General features: G+C 45.9%; 1 protein-coding gene across 1 annotated transcript in view; it reads right to left on the reverse strand.

Moving 5' to 3' along the window:
* GARRE1 (granule associated Rac and RHOG effector 1) overlaps window positions 1-2,957 on the reverse strand; it is a 71,015-nt gene extending 68,058 nt beyond the window's left edge. The window contains exon 1 of the mRNA XM_056862464.1: window positions 2,839-2,957. The gene's annotated coding sequence lies outside the window, so the exon portion shown is untranslated. The remainder of the gene's footprint in view (window positions 1-2,838) is intronic.
* Between the last annotated feature and the right edge of the window lie 14,629 nt (window positions 2,958-17,586).

Genomic DNA, 17,586 nt, shown 5'->3' on the forward strand with positions numbered 1-17,586 from the left:
CGCATTTATTCCTTTCAGATCTTTCGCCCATAGTCTTTCCCATTTGTTTAGGGCAATCTCATGTCCCACAGTTTGAGCCCAATTAATCATTGTTGGTTTGATTATTTCCTGCTCACAATAAATTGTTAAAAGAAGATTATACATTTTAGAAATCAGTTGAGTATTATTATCTAATAGCATCCTGTGAAAAGGCGATTTTTCTTTAGAGAATCCATTCTTCATATCTTGTGTAAATACTGATTTAATTTGATGATATTGAAGCCATTGTAAATCGTCTTTAAGTAACTGAAAGTCTTTTAGTGAGCTTTTCTTTCCTTCCCATTTAATTAACTCTTGGTAGGTGATAAATTTGTCCAATCTAAGTGGGCGTAATGTCAACATTTCTTGAGGTGATATCCACATCGGTGTTACTGGTTCAAAAATATGTTTATATCTCATCCATATATGAAATAAGGAGGACCTGATTATATGGTTACGAAATGGTGCTTGTATCTTAATTTTACCATACCATAAATAGCCATGCCATCCACTTATATTATTAAAACCTTCAAGATCTAACAAACGCGAATTAGATAAGTTCATCCAGTCCTTTAGCCATACTAAAGAGGCCGCTTCAGCATAAAGTTGAAAGTTAGGTAGTGCTAAACCTCCTCTAACTTTAGAGTCCACCAGATGTTTATAAGCAATCCTCGTTTTTTTCCCTTGCCAAATGAAATTTAATACGTCTTTCCTCCAGGTATCAAAGTATTTAATATGTGATATTATAGGCAAATTTTGGAATAAGAAAAGCATCCTTGGTAAAATGTTCATTTGGACTGTTGATATACGTCCCAAAAGTGACAATTTTTTATTTGACCAAATGATCATATCAGTTTTTATTTTGTCCCATAGTTTAAGATAGTTATTGGTTATCAAGTCTTTATTCTTTGCAGAGATCCAGATTCCCAAATATTTGATCTTATTAGCCTTCTCCCAACCTGTGTATGATATAAATTCCTGTTGTTCTATTTCTGATAAATTCTTAAATATTGTCTTTGTTTTTTCTTGGTTAACTTTAAATCCCAATACATTTCCAAAATCGTCCAAAGTTTCCAACAATATCTTCATTGATTGTGTTGGGCTCTCCATTAAATTTTGAAAGCTTTGAAGTCAAAGCAACCAACCTTATTTTCTAGCAGTAAGGCTCATTTCAACAGTTGAAACAAAACAATTCTACTTGTTTAATGTTAGATTTCTCTAAAACAAAAGTAAATCCACTTTTGAAAAATTCACTGAAAACTTCTGACTGGCTCATAACTTGTGATTAAACTAAAATAAACGTTTACTATTTGAACAAAAAAACCACACCACACATTCACATCTTCAGTGATAAACCAATTAGTCACCAAGGGTATTAAAATGGGATGCCCCTGATAAAGAGCATTTAAGAATCATTGAACTAAAAACTTCCTGAAATTAGCTCCATTTCAGAAGTTACCCAAAACACCTAGTAACACTATGATAGTCCCTCACAGAGTTTGGTTAAAGGATGTTCACAGCATCCGTTTATTTAAATCAACCCAGAGATTTTTTGGACATTTTGAAGCGACTCCTATAAACCACAAACACATTAGACACAACCTCATCACACAAAACTCTGCCTTCATGAGTGAAGTTGAGGGTCACCCTCAGAAGTACACAGGCAACCGTTCTGCAGCATAACCAGTCCTAACCTTCCATGTTCTGAGCATGCACACCCTAACACCACCCCCAGATCCCCACCCTTTCCAGAACTACTACAAATCTCAGACATGCATATTCAAGTTCCTCCTGCAGAATACCGCCTCATAACAGTGGGGCGGGAGCTTCCCCATAGACGTACAAGAAAAGGCTTTGCAGCAGGACAAGTCCTAATTATCTGCCCTCCCAGCATGAACAACACCCCCTCAACCCCAAGTGTCCTACCTTTCCCAGAACTACTCCTGCAAGCCACAAATCTGGATTGAAAAAGCGGGGCGAGGGAGCACATAAAGAAGGGCTAGTCCTAATCTTTCAGTGCCCTGATCGTGCAAGACTATCCCACTTTCCCACCAACCCACCCCCCCTCCAAAAAAAAAAAACAACCACCACCAACCAACCACAAAAACAACCACCACCAACCAACCACAAAGCTAAGCAATGGGCTGCCATCGACCAGCCAGCGCGTCCACCCAAGCCAGGAATTCCTGTACCTTCCTTCCCCCCTCCAGTCTTGCATGTCGCGGTGTCATGTTTTTCCTCTCGGTCCGTCTCGCTCTGGGAGACACCCCTCCCTGGAGAGCCAGAACAGGCCTTCCTCTTCCTCCTCCTCCTCTCCAACACCCCACCCGCCCCGCTTGGCACAGCCGCTGGTTCCTACTCAGAGACACCCCCCCCCCCCGCCCTGCGAGCCCCAAAGAGCCTTTGCGAGGCTCGGTCACTATTTAGCAGGAAGATGCCCTGGAATTCGCGCAGGCGCAGTGCGGCCCACAGCCGCACTCGGAATTTGTCCACCTTAAAAAAAAAACACGCAGGGGAGAGAGGAAGGGAGGGGGGTGCAGTATCTTCTCCCCCTCCCCACCCAGCAGCGAAGCCCCTCAGGCCCCTTCGGCTTTCCTCCTCCAGGGGGCGCCTCGGCAGACCCCGGCCCGCCCCCCACCGGGCAGCGCCCCAGCCGGCCCTCGCGTTCGCTCCTCCCTCAGACTCGCCCCTTCCCTCACCACGGAGCCGCCGCCGCCGCCCCCCTCCCTCCGCAAGATGCACCCCTTCCTCACGAAAGACGGGCCGCGCGGAGGGAGACGCAGAAACAACCCCCCCCCCCGGTTCGGCGGCTGCGCTCACCTGCCAAGCCCTCTCAGGCAGGCCGGACTCCGCAGCGAGGCCCGTTCCGCCTCTCACTGACTCGACCTGCGTACGGACAGTTGACGGCTGCGCTCCGGAAACGGCGGCGGCTCCTCAGCTTGGGAGGGCCAGGGGGCGGGGCTTGCTCGCGGAGTGACGGGCGGGAGGCGGCGGGGCGCCGAGGAGGGAGGGACTTGGGAGGGCCAGGGGGCGGGGCTTGGTCGCGGAGTGACGGGCGGGAGGCGGCTGGGCGTCGAGGAGAGAGGGACTTGGGAGGGCCAGGGGGCGGGGCTTGGGAGGGCCAGGGGGCGGGGCTTGGTCGCGGAGTGACGGGCGGGAGGCGGCGGGGCGCCGAGGAGGGAGGGACTTAGGAGGGCCAGGGGGCGGGGCTTGCTCGCGGAGTGACGGGCTGGAGGCGGCGGGGCGCCGAGGAGGGAGGGACTTAAGAGGGCCAGGGGGCGGGGCTTGGGAGGGCCAGGGGGCGGGGCTTGGTCGCGGAGTGACGGGCGGGAGGCGGCGGGGCGCCGAGGAGAGAGGGACTTGGGAGGGCCAGGGGGCGGGGCTTGGTCGGAGAGTGACGGGCGGGAGGCGGCGGGGCGACGAGGAGGGAGGGGCTTGGGAGGGGCAGGGGGCGGGGCTTGGTCGCGGAGTGACGGGCGGGAGGGGCGGGGCCAGGAGGAGTTTAGGCGCGGAAGGGTTTTGCATTGGGATTTGCCCCTCTCTAAGAACATATATAAGATGATCTACAGATGGTATTTGATACTGAAAAAACTAGCCAAAATGTACAGCACAATGTCACCAAATTGTTGGAAATGCAAGGAAGAAGTTGGTTCTTTTCATCATATTTGGTGGCTTTGCGACAAAGCTAAACACTTTTGGGATATGATTTACAATGAACTAAGACTAATTTTACAGCGAAATATCCCAACAACACCGGAGATGATGCTGTTAAGTATGATACCAGAACATATTTTGACACAAAGATCTTTCTTCATTTATGCCACCACTGCTGCACGATTGGTTTATGCAGCTAAATGGAAAATGTCTGAGATGCCAGACAAGAATGACTGGATGAATAAAATGTTTGAACTAGCAGAAATGGCTAAACTTACTGCTTTAGTAAATCAAAAAGACAATGAAGAATATGTGAGAGAATGGGAGGCATGGATAACATATTGTGAAAACGAATTAAAGATGGGAAATGTTAAAGGCTATGATTTAATCTAATTCAACTGATCAATGTTGAAAGGATGAAGTATTCAATAATTAAAGTATATAGGATGATTATATGTAGTTTATAGAAATGATATAATGAATTATAATGAATTAGAAAACAAATACAGAGGGGATTATATAGATATTAATTTGATAGAGGAGGGGAGAGGGGAAGGCAGAAAAGTCAATACTGATTAGGCTGATTAGTTTGAAATGGTTTTATTTTATGTAACTCTGAAGATGACAATATTAAAATTGAATGTGACTTAATAAGAAAATAAATTGTTTTTATATAAAAAAAGAGATTTTCCCCTCTCTAGATGCACCTTTTCCCCATCCAGATTCTCAGAACTCTACATGGGGGCTTATGGTTGAGTTTTAAGAATTTGGATGGGCAAAAGGTGCACCTCGGGAGCAGCAGATCCAAGGCAAAACCTCCTGTTCGTAAAGGGCCCCAGGGAGTCGCACTGGGAGGCGGTCGCGCACTTTCACACAGCCCAAACAATGCACTTCCAATCTACTTCCAATGCACTTTGAAGGTGGATTTTACTGTGGCCATTTATTCATGGAAGGTTTTGCATTGGATTTGCCACTCTATAGATGCACTTTTCCCCCCATCCGAATTCTCAAAACTCTGCATGGAGGCTTATTGTTGAGTTTTGAGAATATGGCTGGGGGAGTAGAAAAGAGCAAGAGTCCAGTAGCACCTTAAAGACTAACAAAAATATTTTCTGGCAGGGTATGAGCTTTCGTGAGCCACAGCTCACTTCTTCAGATACAGCTAGAATGTGAATCCATCTGTCTTTAAGTAGAGGAGAGTGAATTCAGACAAGCACTAGTATGTAAATGTTAACAGTGTGTAAATGTGAATAGCAGGCGTGATGGGATTAGGTGTGGTATGCAGAAGAGTCTGTGATGTCCAGGGTGTGGAGAAATCAGCATTGGCTGGGGAGACAGTGCATCTAGAGTGGCAAATCCAAGGCAAAACCTCCCATGTATAAATGGCACGCGTGAAATGGCAAAATCCACTTGCAAACGATAAGGTGCAGTGAAAGTGGACTGAAAGTGCATTATTTGGGCTGTGTGAAAGTGCCCTTAAGTCGTCGAAGCTTGCCGCCAATTTAGCAATCCTAAACAGGTCTACTTGAAAGCGAGCCCCCTTTTTAAGTAATGGAGCTTACTCCCGGGAAAGCGTTTGGGTAGTCAGTTTATATACCGCCTCTCACAACTAAAAAACAAACAAACCCTCAAGGCAGTCTGCAGAAGGACGAAATACAGCCCCGTTCTAGCATATCAGTGAATACAGTATAATTAAAACACAGTGCAATGCAACAGAATCAATACAGCAGTAAAATGTAGAGAAACAAAATTCAGTGAAATGCAGGGCACAATACAATAAAATCAGTGAAACACAGGGAATAGGATCAATAAAGTACAGTACAGTAAAGCGGCAAAGTACAATAAAACCAGTAGAAAAACAGATTTACATAATAAAAATCAGTAAAAGCCAATAACATCAGAAAAATATAATAAATGCTAAGAAATCAGTAAAACAGCAAACTACGTTAAAATAAGCAGAACAGGAAAATGCAATAAAATAAGGGGGGAAATAAATTGTTAGCATCTGGATACATGTAGTATACTGAAGGGGGAAGGGATTTTTTTTATTTATTTTATGATAGTGTTACAGCAGACTAAATTTGATTCACATGATTCACATGTACACATGGTGGAGTGGGTGACATCGCTTCAGAATTCAGGTGGAGAATCAAATTTTGGAGTGCTGCCTTTGCTACAAAGCCCCCTGTAAACAGAAGACAAACACAGCAGGGGCAGAAATGCTATTACTCCTCTCTTTGCTTGCTGGGCTAATTTTCTCTTTGCAAGGAGTTTTCCATGCAAAGGGAACACATCCCCATCATTGCATCAGTTGCCAGCAAATCTCACAATTCAGTTTTTCATGGGGCGAAAACGCATGGTCGCTTTATCCTCCTTTAATCCCTGTTTCAGCCAGGATTCATCCTGGATCGAACGCATGCGTTTCGCCTAATGTGAGTTCGATCCTGGCTAAAACAGGGATTAAAGGAGGATAAAGCGACCATGCGTTTTCACCCATGGAGTTATGTGCTTTTTTGTCCATCCTGAGGGTGTCTTTGCAGGCTGGTAAGAAGGAACGTCTCAGTGCTAAGGAAAGGACAGAGTGAAGAGAAGGTTGTAAGGGTCAGATACCCATCAGTGTTGGAGCTCCCTATAGGGTTACCAAACTCCAGGTGGGGCCTGTAGATCTCAGAGAATTACAACTGATCTCCAGACAACAGAGATCAGTTCCCCTGGAGAAAACGGCTGCTTTGGAGGGTGGACTCTCTGGCATATTGGTCCCTCCCCTCTGCAAACCCTGCTCTTCCCAGGCTCCACTTCTAAATCTCCAGGAATTTCCAAGTCAGAACCTGGCAACCCTAAGACAAAGGGAAGGCACAGGGCTTGACCCTGAGTTTCAGGGCATCAGTCTTTGTGTGTCCTGGGAAAGAGTAATGTCTCTGAGCCAAGGCAGGCTATTTTTTGCTCAGCTTAAACTGTTAAATCCACTCCAGGGCCCACCAGACTCCACCCTGACTGACCAGGTGCCAGCTGCCACTCAGTTTCATCAGGCGTTATCCTTCCATCAGTCTGCCAAGTGGCAACTGAGGCTCTGAGCCTCAGGAGACCCTTAACCAGGCAGCCCTGTGAGGGGGAGAAAGAAGGTTGTGAGGAAAGGAGGTAGAGGAAGAGGACAGGAGTAACCATGTTAAATTTGTTGCAGTAAAAATAAACAGAAGTCTTGTGGCACCTTCAAGAGGAACAAGATTTTATTCTGGCACAAGCTTTTGTGGAATAGCAAACCTTGGGAGGCTGCCAATTTTGAATGGTCTTGGTACTCATCTTGAGATTACGTTTGCCTCTCCCCCTGCATTTTATGCCTTCTTGACCCTGCTGTTTCTTTTTTCACAACCTCATATATAAATGTTTGCTTAGTGAAGACCTTTTGCAAGTATCTGATAAAATGGGCTCCAGTTCACTGAACCTTCTGCTAGAGCAAAATGTTTTTAGACTTTAAGGCGCCCAAGACTCCTGTTTGGTTTTGCAACAAGGGAATAGAGTATGACAGGAAGAGAACATTAGCCCATCACGAAGGGTGTGTGTGCCTTTTGTTCAGAGAGGGAGATGGAGAAATGGCAGTCAGGAGCGAAGAACTAGGGAGTAGAGGCAACAAGGGAGTTTGAAGAGGGATAAAGTGGCAAAAAAATAAAAGGAGAAGATGGCTATTGGACAAAAACAGGAGGCCCATAGTGCCATGGCTCAGTGACAGAGCATCTGATTGTCATGCAAAAAAGCTATTCCAGAAGGTCCCATGCAGAAGATCCAGGTTCAATCACCAGCATCTCCAGTTAAGGAACAGGTTGTTGGTGATATGAAAGACCAGCAGACCCTGGAGAGCTGCTGCCAGTCTGAGTAGACAATACTGACTTTGATGGACTAAGTGTCAGACTCAGCATAAGGCAACTTCATGTGACAGTAGCAAGTGAGAAACTAATTAAAAAGCCCAGCCCAGTACTTGGTCACTGGGAATCAGGACAAAAAGAGAGGACTTATGGTGGAGTTGACCCATTTGGCAGAGGATGTCCCTACGTTAACATAAGACGGAGGGCAATTTAAAGCTCAACGCGAGTAGGAAGAAGGGGGGGGGGGGGCTGAATCTTTGAAGCGTGGAATGATAAAAGTGTGGAGGGACCTTCCAGACCTCTTCAGGCTCTAAGCTCCATGGCTGCATAACTGTGAAACTGGTCTGTGAATGGACACTCGTGTGATGTCTGTGTCCCCTTTGCCAAATGCTACTTTTCCTCAATACATTTTTCCTTCCCTGGGACCTGAACCTTTGCATGGGAGAGGCTATGAGCTTCCCTTAGACAAGTAAGCTGCAGAGGGATCTGGGTAGGCTGTCCACACTTCCATCCCTGTGTGTCAGAAGGGTATGTGTTTGCAGGAGGGAATTTGAACCCCTATCTGTGAAACATCCAGGAGGGAGGCAGTTGCTGGGCTCCAGCTGGGCACAACCAGGGTTGTCAAATCCAGCTTGTGAAATTCCTGAAGATTTTGGGGCAGTGCCACCTGGGGACGGCGGAGTTTGTGAAGGGGAGGGAGCTCAGTGAGGATGTGATGCCATAAAGTCCATCTTCTGAAGCTGCCATTTCCATCAAGGGAACTGATCGTAGTCTGGAAAGCAGTTGTAATTCCAGGAGAACACCAGGTCCCTCTTGGAAGCTGGTAACCCTAATCCCTTCTGATAAATATGTGAGTCTTCCTGGGGCCACAACACACCAGTAAGAAGAAGAAGCTTTTCACATGGGAGGGGGAATACAGAAGCTGGAGGGTGGGTAGGGTTGCCAACATCCAGGTAATAGCTGAAGATCTCCTGCTATTACAACTGATCTCCAGCCGATAGAGATCAGATCACCTGGAGAAAATGGCCGCTTTGGCCATTGGACTATGGCATTGAAGTCCCTCCCCTCCCCAAACCCCTCCCTCCTCAGGCTCCACCCCAAAATCTGCCGTCGATTGCGAAGAGGGACCTGGCAATCTTAAGGGTGAGATTCAAAACTGATAAAAGGAAAATATTTATTTACACAACGCATCGTTAAATTGTGGAACTCCCTGCCCCAGAATGCGGTGATGGCTGCAAACTTGGAAGGCTTGAAGAGGGGAGTGGACATCTTCATGGAAGAGAGGAGTATTCACGGCTACTAGTAAAAATGGATACTAGTCATGTTGCATACCTATTTTCTCCAGGATCAGAGGAGCATGCTGAATGTATTAGGTGCTGTGGAACACAGGCAGGACGATGCTGCTGCAGTCGTCTTGTTTGTGGGCGTCTGAGAGGCACCTGGTTGGCCACTGTGTGAACAGACTGCTGGACTTGATGGGCCTTGGTCTGGTCCAGCAGGGCTTTTCTTACGTTCAGGTTCCACCCTTTGAAACACTGAAGATGATGGAAGGGCAGAGCAAGGAGCCATGGATGAAGAAGACAGGCTTGGGGTGTGGAATAGATGGGCTCATGGGAGCCTTTTGTTCATTTGTTTCTTTATCTTTTGCCGCACACAGCACGGGCCTTGCTAACCTAGCAGACTGAAGCCTAGCTGGCTATTGTGGAAAATGACTGTTCGGCAACACTGGCAGATTGGCTGATCTTGTCCAAATAAATGTCACAAACGATCTTTTCCAGCAGGCAGGCAGGACAAGGCCTATTGTTCTCCTGTCCCAGACCCCTAACCTCCCATTTCCGCTAGTGGGCTTCAGTTCTTTGTTGCAAGGAAAATAAATAAATAAAAAAGGTGCTGACGCTTCTAACCCAGAGTCATTAGTGACAAACCAGCCATCCAATATGGTCCAGGAGGACAGCCTCTTGTTTTCCTTTTAAAAAAACCCTTTGAGGATGATGGGTGGACGGTCCCTCCAAGCTGGGCTGCTAGCCATACCCATGGGGGACAAGTATCTTTCCTTACAGACGTGTCACTTTGCCTCTAAAGTGGCAAATAGGGGAACCACTAGTACCCCTGGAGGGCTGAGTTTTGTTGCTGGGGCCACCTAGAGCTTCTCACCCCATAAGGTACATCCTGGGCTTCGGATGAGAAAGTCTCCCTTTCCATTCCTTTTTCCAAACAGAAGAATAAAAAAAGAACAGCTTCTAGAATTGAAAGGATGTAGTCCAACCCTCTGTTCTTGTGTTTAAAAGGATCTTTCAAAGCTCATGCCTATTCAGCCCTTGGATGAAAACCTTTAGGGAAGGGATTCCTTGCGTTATTCCCTGGGTTGAATCACTCAGAGGGGAATCTTCACTTAAACTCACCATCCAACAATGTACACACATTGGTTCTCACCATATCCACTGAAGAAGAGTTGGTTTTTATATGCTGACTTTCTCTACCACTTAAGGGAGAATCAAACCTGCTTACAATCACCTTCCTTTCCCACCTCCCCACAACAGACACCCTATGAGGTAGGTGGGGCTGAGAGAGCTTTAAGAGAGCTGTGACTAGCCCAAGGTCACCCAGCTGGCTTCATGTGGAGGAGTGGGGAAGCCAACCCAGGTCACCAGATTAGCCTCCGCCGCTCATGTGGAGGAGTGGGGAATCAAACCAAGTTCTCCAAATCAGACTCCACTGCTCATAACCACTACGCCACGCTGGCTCTTGGAGGATTTAAATAGTAGGTGATGTGAAAGACTTCCACCTGAGACCTGGGAGAGCTGCCGCCAGTCTGAGTAGCTAGTACGCTGACGGACCAGTGATCTGGTTCAACAGAAGGCAGCTTCATGTGTATATTTCTCAAGGGTATCCACAGAAATAAATGTATGTCAGGGTTCATTTAAAAAAAAAAATCAGTAAATTTAGGATTCCAGATGGGCAAACACCCATATTTCTACAGTTTTTCCTCAATGCTCAAAATGGCTTATAACATACAAGCAAATTATATCTCCCCTCTCCCTCCTAATTTCCAATATTAGTCCCCTTTGCTGAGTGACTATTTTAAGGCTCGCCTTCCAGATAGGAGGGCTTTAGGGTCCTGAAAGCTGAGACAGGAAAAGCCAGGATGTAGGGGGGAATTGTAGGGCCACTCTTCTTAGGCACAGGTTCTAGGCTAGAAAGAAGAGTGTGCCGTCAAGTCACAACCCACTCAGGAAGACCATAACCAACTCATAGGGCGTGCAAGTCCAGAGAGAAGCAGAGATGGTTTGCCATTCCCTTCTTCCATGTCACTCTTAAAGATATTATGGGTATTTAGGAATAGGTACCACTTGAGACCCGGTGAGACACTTCCGTGATGCAGCTGCCTTACATTGCTTGGGAGCATCCCACATGACACAGCTCTTGCACCAACTCTGTATCTGTCAGAGGGGCTTGCACAGCAGCAGGGCTTCATGGATTATGCCCAGCGGGCAGAACTGAAGCCCTGGCTCCTCCCATCTTAGCTAGTTCAAGAGTATTAATTGCCTGCTCCCAGCTTTACGCACATGCACGCTCAAGCAAGCAATCTGAAGAAGTGATTTTATTACCGGAAAACACATGTATTACTGCAACTTTAGAAAACCCGATGATTCAAATGTCTAGGATGTCTTTTTTTAGCTTGTTTCCATCATGAGACCGTCAACACAAAGGAACTTGCTTGCAAAACCCACAGAAATGCAGTTTGTAACCTGACGTCTGGCAAACACATTTGCCCAGACTTAGCCTTCTGAAATGTCTTGTTTTGGTGAGGGAAAACGTGGTTAGGAATTTATTAAACCCCAGGAGTTTGGAATGTGTGGGGGCAAGGTAGACGTGTGCAGTCCACAGTCACTCCTTGTAGTTATTACTTCAATCATAGGAGGTATTCTCCTGAGAGATACTTTCAGTGAAGTCTCTCTCCCAGAGTGGGCAACTGCAGGCACTGTAAGAAAAACTTGGTCAGGGGATGTTGTCACCCCTAGAAATCACAAGAGCCACTGCCCTTTGCAATGAGAAGGAGAAGGAAGGAAGGAGAAGAGTTGGTTTTCATATGCTGACTTTCTCCACCACTTAAGGGAGACTCAAACCAGCTTACAATCACCTTCCCTTCCACCCTATACAACAGACACCCTGTGAGGTAGGTGGGGCTGAGAGAGCTCTAACAGAGCTGCAACTTGCCCAAGGTCAGCCAGCTGGCTTCATGTGGAGGAGCAGGGAAACAAATCCAGTTCACCAGATTAGCCTCCTCCGCTCATCTGGAGGAGTGGGGAATCAAACCCGGTTGTCCAGATTAGAGTCCACCACTCCAAACCACCGCTCTTAACCACTACACCATGCTGACTCTCTTTCTTGTGTGTGTTCCCAGGGAGGAACCAAAACACCCAAAGTTTGTTCATTCTCCTTTCTCCTAGAATGAGAGCACACACAAGAATGAGAATGTTTGTCATGATGGTAGAACCTGGAGAGATAAAGCTTATTCCTCTTCAGGCCCATAAAGATTGACTTTGATGCGTCCTCTTATCCTGTGAATTTTAAAAATTCCTTTCTAGCAATGGGTCTGCCACCCTCTTTCTCCAGCTTAGTTTTCTTCCAAGAATGGTAGGAGAGAAACAGCAGCATTGTATAGCAGCAATCTGACGACAATCAATCAAATCTGAAATCTGCAAGGGCAAAGGGCTTTACTGGGGCTTACTCTGGGTGCTTAAGGGTCATCTAGTCCAACCCCCTGCACAAGGCAGGAAATTCCAAACTACCTCTCCCCCACACCCCGTGACCCCTACTCTGTGCCCAGAAGATGGCCAAGGTGCCCTCCCTCTCATGACCTGCCTAAGATCATAGAATCAGCATTGCTGACAGATGGCCATTGAGCCTCTGCTTAAAAACCTCCAGGGAAGGAGAGCTTACCACCTCCTGAGGAAGCCTGTTCCACTGAGGATCAGCTCTAACTGTTAGAAAGTTCTTCCTAATGTCTAGATGAAAACTCTTTTGATTTAATTTCAACCCGTTGGTTCTGGTCCGGCCTTCTGGAGCAACAGAAAACAACTCGGCACCATCCTCTATAGGACAGCCCTTCAAGTACTTGAAGATGGTTATCATATCCCCTCTCAGTCTTCTCCTCTTCAGGCTAAACATACCCAGCTCCTTCAACCTGTCCTCATAGGACTTGGTCTCCAGACCCCTCACCATCTTTGTTGTCCTCCTCTGGACACGTTCCAGCTTGTCTACATCTTTCTTAAATTGCAGTAAGTATAATTTTCAATTGACTTAGAGACAGAAACATTAAACGCATGACTCTGCGGGACCTTAATTTTCATGCCATATATTTGAACAAAAGATGCAGCAGAAAGCAGAAGATCCAATGCTTGTTTGTGCTCGCATGTTAATAATTGTTTTAAACCAAACCAAAGTTAAATGCTATATTGGCTTTGACTTCCAAAACAAGGCAACAAGGATCAAATGATTGTGTGTGTGTAAGTGCCGTCAAGTAGCTTCCGGCTCATGGCGACCCTATGAATGAAAGTCCTCCAAATGATAAAATAATCAAATGATTAGTAATATTAATAAAAGCCAATTTGGGTTCCCATTTTGGGGGGTGGGGAGAAAAGCAGGGTAGCAGAGCTTTAAACAAATAAAGACCAGTTTTTGATCACTATTATATAATACAATTTTTAATTATCTTGGTACCAATAGATGGCTGGAACACCATGTTCTGCACTGCCATCTGCTGGCTAAAATGGAATACTACATGAAGCCATATGCATGCAATAAGCTGTCTTATAAGGAAGAATCAAACTGGCTTACAATCACCTTCCCTTCCCCACAACAGACACCATGTGAGGTAGGTGGGGCTGAGAGAGCTCTAAGAGAACTGTGACTGGCCCAAGGTCACCCAGCGGGCTTCATATGTAGGAGTGGGGAAACCAACCCGGTTCACTAGATTAGCATCCACCGCTCATGTGGAGGAGTGGGGAATCAAACCCGATTTTCCAGATTAGAGTCCACCGCTCCAAACCACCGCTCTTAACCACTACACTACACGGCTCCCCTTGATCCATCAGTCAGTATTGTCTAGTCAGACTGGCAAAGGCTCTCCAGGTAGGGGTCTTTCATATAATCTACTACCAGATCCTTTAAGTGGAGATGCCAGGGATTGAGCCTGGGCCCTTCTGCACAACAAGCAGATGTGTTACCACTCAGCCACAGCCTCTCCCCAATCCTGGTTGGGTGATCACTTCCAATTTAGCAATTTCCACACATGGATTTTACTCCCAGTGCAATCCTGTGGTTTTGGTTATGCTGGCAGCCGCTAATGCTAATGTGGTTGGAATTCTAGGCATTCCCAGCTGCAAAACAGAATGAAAACGATGCCACTTGGAAAAGTGGAGGGAACAGGGTTGTCCCACATTGCCTGTGTGAAGAGATCAAGCTTTTCGTAAGGGATGGGACCAAATGCACAAGCCACAACTGCACCAATGTAGGAAACGACAGATTACTCTTCTGCCCCCAAAGGGCAAACGGGTGTTGAAACCTGATTGTTCTTTGCCTGTCAACAAATCCACCACACACTGCCATTAGAAAGCCTTAACGCCATGACCTGAAAAATCTGCTTAAAATGTGTTTGTTTGTTAAAATTGGAACATCTGCCTGATTAAGAGTTCTGAGGAACTCTAAAGCTCACACCCTGTTATGTGCCATTGGGTTGGTTCTTGTAATAATAGTATTGCATGGAATGAGTTCTTGGCTTTTGGCTTTTACTTTTGTAAAAGGTAAAGGTGCAAGCCCCGGGTCATTACTGACCAGTGGGATGATGTCACATCCCAACGTTTACGGGGTGGTTTGCCATTCCCTTCCCCGGTTGTCTACACTTTACCCCCCAGCAAGCTGGGTACTCATTTTACCAGCTTTGGAAGGCTGGAAGGCTGTCTACCTTGAGCCGGCTACCTAAAACCGACTTCTGTAAGGATCGAACTCAGGTCGTGAGCAGAACTTTGCAATACTGCAGCTTACCACTCTGCGCCACGGGGCTCAGTACTTTTGTATTAACAGGGCTATAAACAACTTGAAGACTTCCAGATGCCTACATAGAAGCCATCCAATTACAGGGGCAAAATTATAACTTGCTGCTCACATTCTACTTCTCTGATTTAACTGCCAGGCATCATGAGGTCTTCAGCCCGAAACACAAGTCTCTGCAGCTATTAGCCCCATCTGAGCTGGTTGATTTTCAAAGGAAGCTGCTGGCCCAGTCTCCTCTGCACCACAGCCTCCTCCCACCCCAAGATGGCCAGCAGAGGAAGCACACCATTTAGAAAAGTCCAGTGAGAGCTGCTGCACTCCACCAACTCCGGTAAGATCTAGCCTGGAAATACAAAGCGACAGGTTGAGCAGTTCATTCACATGTACATACATGGCTCAGGCCTCGTTTTTGCCAAGCTCAATGGACTCCTCCTCGCCTGCCTCTGCGCCTTTAGATGTATTCAACAGGTTCATTCTGCTACCAAAGATGCTTTCCTCCAGCAGGAGTCTTCTTCCCCCGAGATTCTTTTTGGGAAGGCAATCACAATTCTTCCTTGGTCTCTCATTGCCCATTCAAATCCCAACAAAGTATATGTGTAGTTGGTGTAAAAAGTGCTTCACTTCACACTTACTAGTATTTCATTTGTCATTCTACTACACATTCACTGTGCTTGGAATTCTCCACAGGTAGCGTCTGCCTTTGCCATCCTAAATAATTTGGAATCAAGCAAAAGACTTCACCTGTGTCACCCACTTCAAGATACTTTATGACTTAAGGCTGGTTAGCGTTGATGAAGGAAGCATGCATGTCTTATTATATTGAAGCTCGGACACTATATTTTTTAATCTCCTGATCCCTCCTTTCCTTCTTCGCCCCATTATATATATAAAAAATATGATAAAAAAATAGGACTGGATGGCAAAGTCCCAATAAAGATCCCTGGAGGATTCTTCCCTTCTTTGTGAGAACTGTTTGCTCCAACCCTTTCCTTTCCTTTCCGCAAACAATTACTAATCCACAGAATAACCCATCTTCTTACCCCCTAACTGTCTTTGAAGAACTTTGTCAATCAGTTTTTGGAAGACTGAGTGTGTAACAGCTGCTGCATCACCCTTACACATTTGCCAACACATGCAAAGAACTCCAAAAGGTGGCTGGTTCTTCCCCCAAGGAAGGCTTGTTCTTCCATAAACATAATTAAATATTTAGTAATACTAAATGTTATCTTGACCACTTTTCAGCCCTCTGCTCAGGAGGTTGACTTTTAAAAAGAAGAGTTAGTTTTCTATAAGCCGACTTTCTCTACCACCTAAGGAAGAATCAAACCGGCTTACAATCACCTCCCCTTCCCTTCCCCACAACAGACAGGTAGATGGGGCTGAGAGAGCTCTAAGAGAGCTGTGACTAGCCCAAGGTCACCCAGCAGGCTTCATGTGGAGGAGAGGGGAAACCAACCCGGTTCACCAGATTAGTGTCCGCCGCTCATGTGGAGTGGGGAATCCAACCAAGTTCTCCAGATCAGAGTCGACAGCTCCAAACCACCACACCACGCTGGTTCTCTTAAAGACGCTCTGTATTTTTTGTTCTAAAACAAGGGAGTCTTGTGGCACTTTAAAGACTAATACGTATGTTCTGAGCCAGCCAATTCGAAAGATTCATTAAGCGTTGCATTCAAATTGGCAGACATGCAGTTATTACACAAAGGGAGGTTAGAAATCCCAGCATTTTATGACCCAGAAGCATTTTCTGGCACAGCAGAACAGAGAAACGAAAGCTGGTCAATAGAGAGAATGATCCAACCACTTCAGCGATGACTTGGCTAAGTGACAATACCCGCTAATAGGGGCATGCTGGGGATCCCTCCGGTAAATGCTTGAGGACGTGGCTAGAGAGTTGTTTATCTGGAACCGTAGCTGGCAGCCAGTGGCGTTTGGTTATTTACCCTGTGCTGTGCCTGGAGAAGGTAATTCTTGGCACGCACCCAGCCGTGTTGAACTCTCTTCACTGCTTTGGGCAGGTACTATAGTTGGACTGGAACCTGCAACACAGTTAAAATATTGGGGATGCTGGGCCTGGTGGCCTCCTCCCTCCTTTCGTTTGTACCTTGCCAGTTGAGACCAATTGTCCGGGAGTACAACACTTCACACATGTAATAGAAAGCTTCTACCCTGTTCAATTAGTCTAAGGTTCCACAGCACATTCATTCATTCAGCTTACAGTTCACCTTCCTCACTGAGACTAAAGGCAGATTACAAAATATATGTAAGCAAATTGTAAAGGAAAAGAAAGCTGCTGCCAGAATGAGATCATGGAAGATGTAAATTAAAGCCACCCGGTACAATGATTCTTCTTGAGTCTGGTCAGCTGTTTCCTCTTCTCTAAAAAACTAGAGGTAGTTTCCTTTATGCTATCACTGCCCAGACTTGGGTATCATATTTTTCATCACTGTATTCTAAACTGAATTGTGATGATTACAAAATATAACCAAATATATTTTGCAGTCCTGGCTACAGAAGACTCATCTAACTCCCCCTCCCCAATATTTTTATTCGGAGACTGGCAAGCTCCCATTTTCATGCATTAAGAGTTCTCTGGTGTCTGCCTGCTTGACCTGGTAACTTGTTAGCAGACCTAATCAACTCCAGAACCCTTCCAGTACCTGTTTCTGTAGATGAAAAGATTAAGTTTGAAACAATTGTGCAGGCTTTGCCACTATATAAACACAAGGATAAAACAAATTTAGCATTTCCTCCCTCCCCTCTTTTGAAAAAAGGACAGGATGGGGGGCAAGAAAAAGACTTCCACAAATACTTTTTTTTCTTGAACTGTTTTATTCTGGCTTAAAATAAAAGCCCCACTCTTCTGTAGCAAGGTACACTGAAGGTATGACATGCTGTTATTTATTGGGGTACAAACACACCCCAACAAGTAAACCCAAAGGATTGGTCGATAAGATGAAACTAATTCATACCTTCACAGCACATCTCGTTGGTATTT

Source organism: Euleptes europaea, chromosome 17, assembly GCF_029931775.1.
Source record: "Euleptes europaea isolate rEulEur1 chromosome 17, rEulEur1.hap1, whole genome shotgun sequence".
NCBI classification, from domain to species: Eukaryota; Metazoa; Chordata; class Lepidosauria; order Squamata; family Sphaerodactylidae; genus Euleptes; species Euleptes europaea.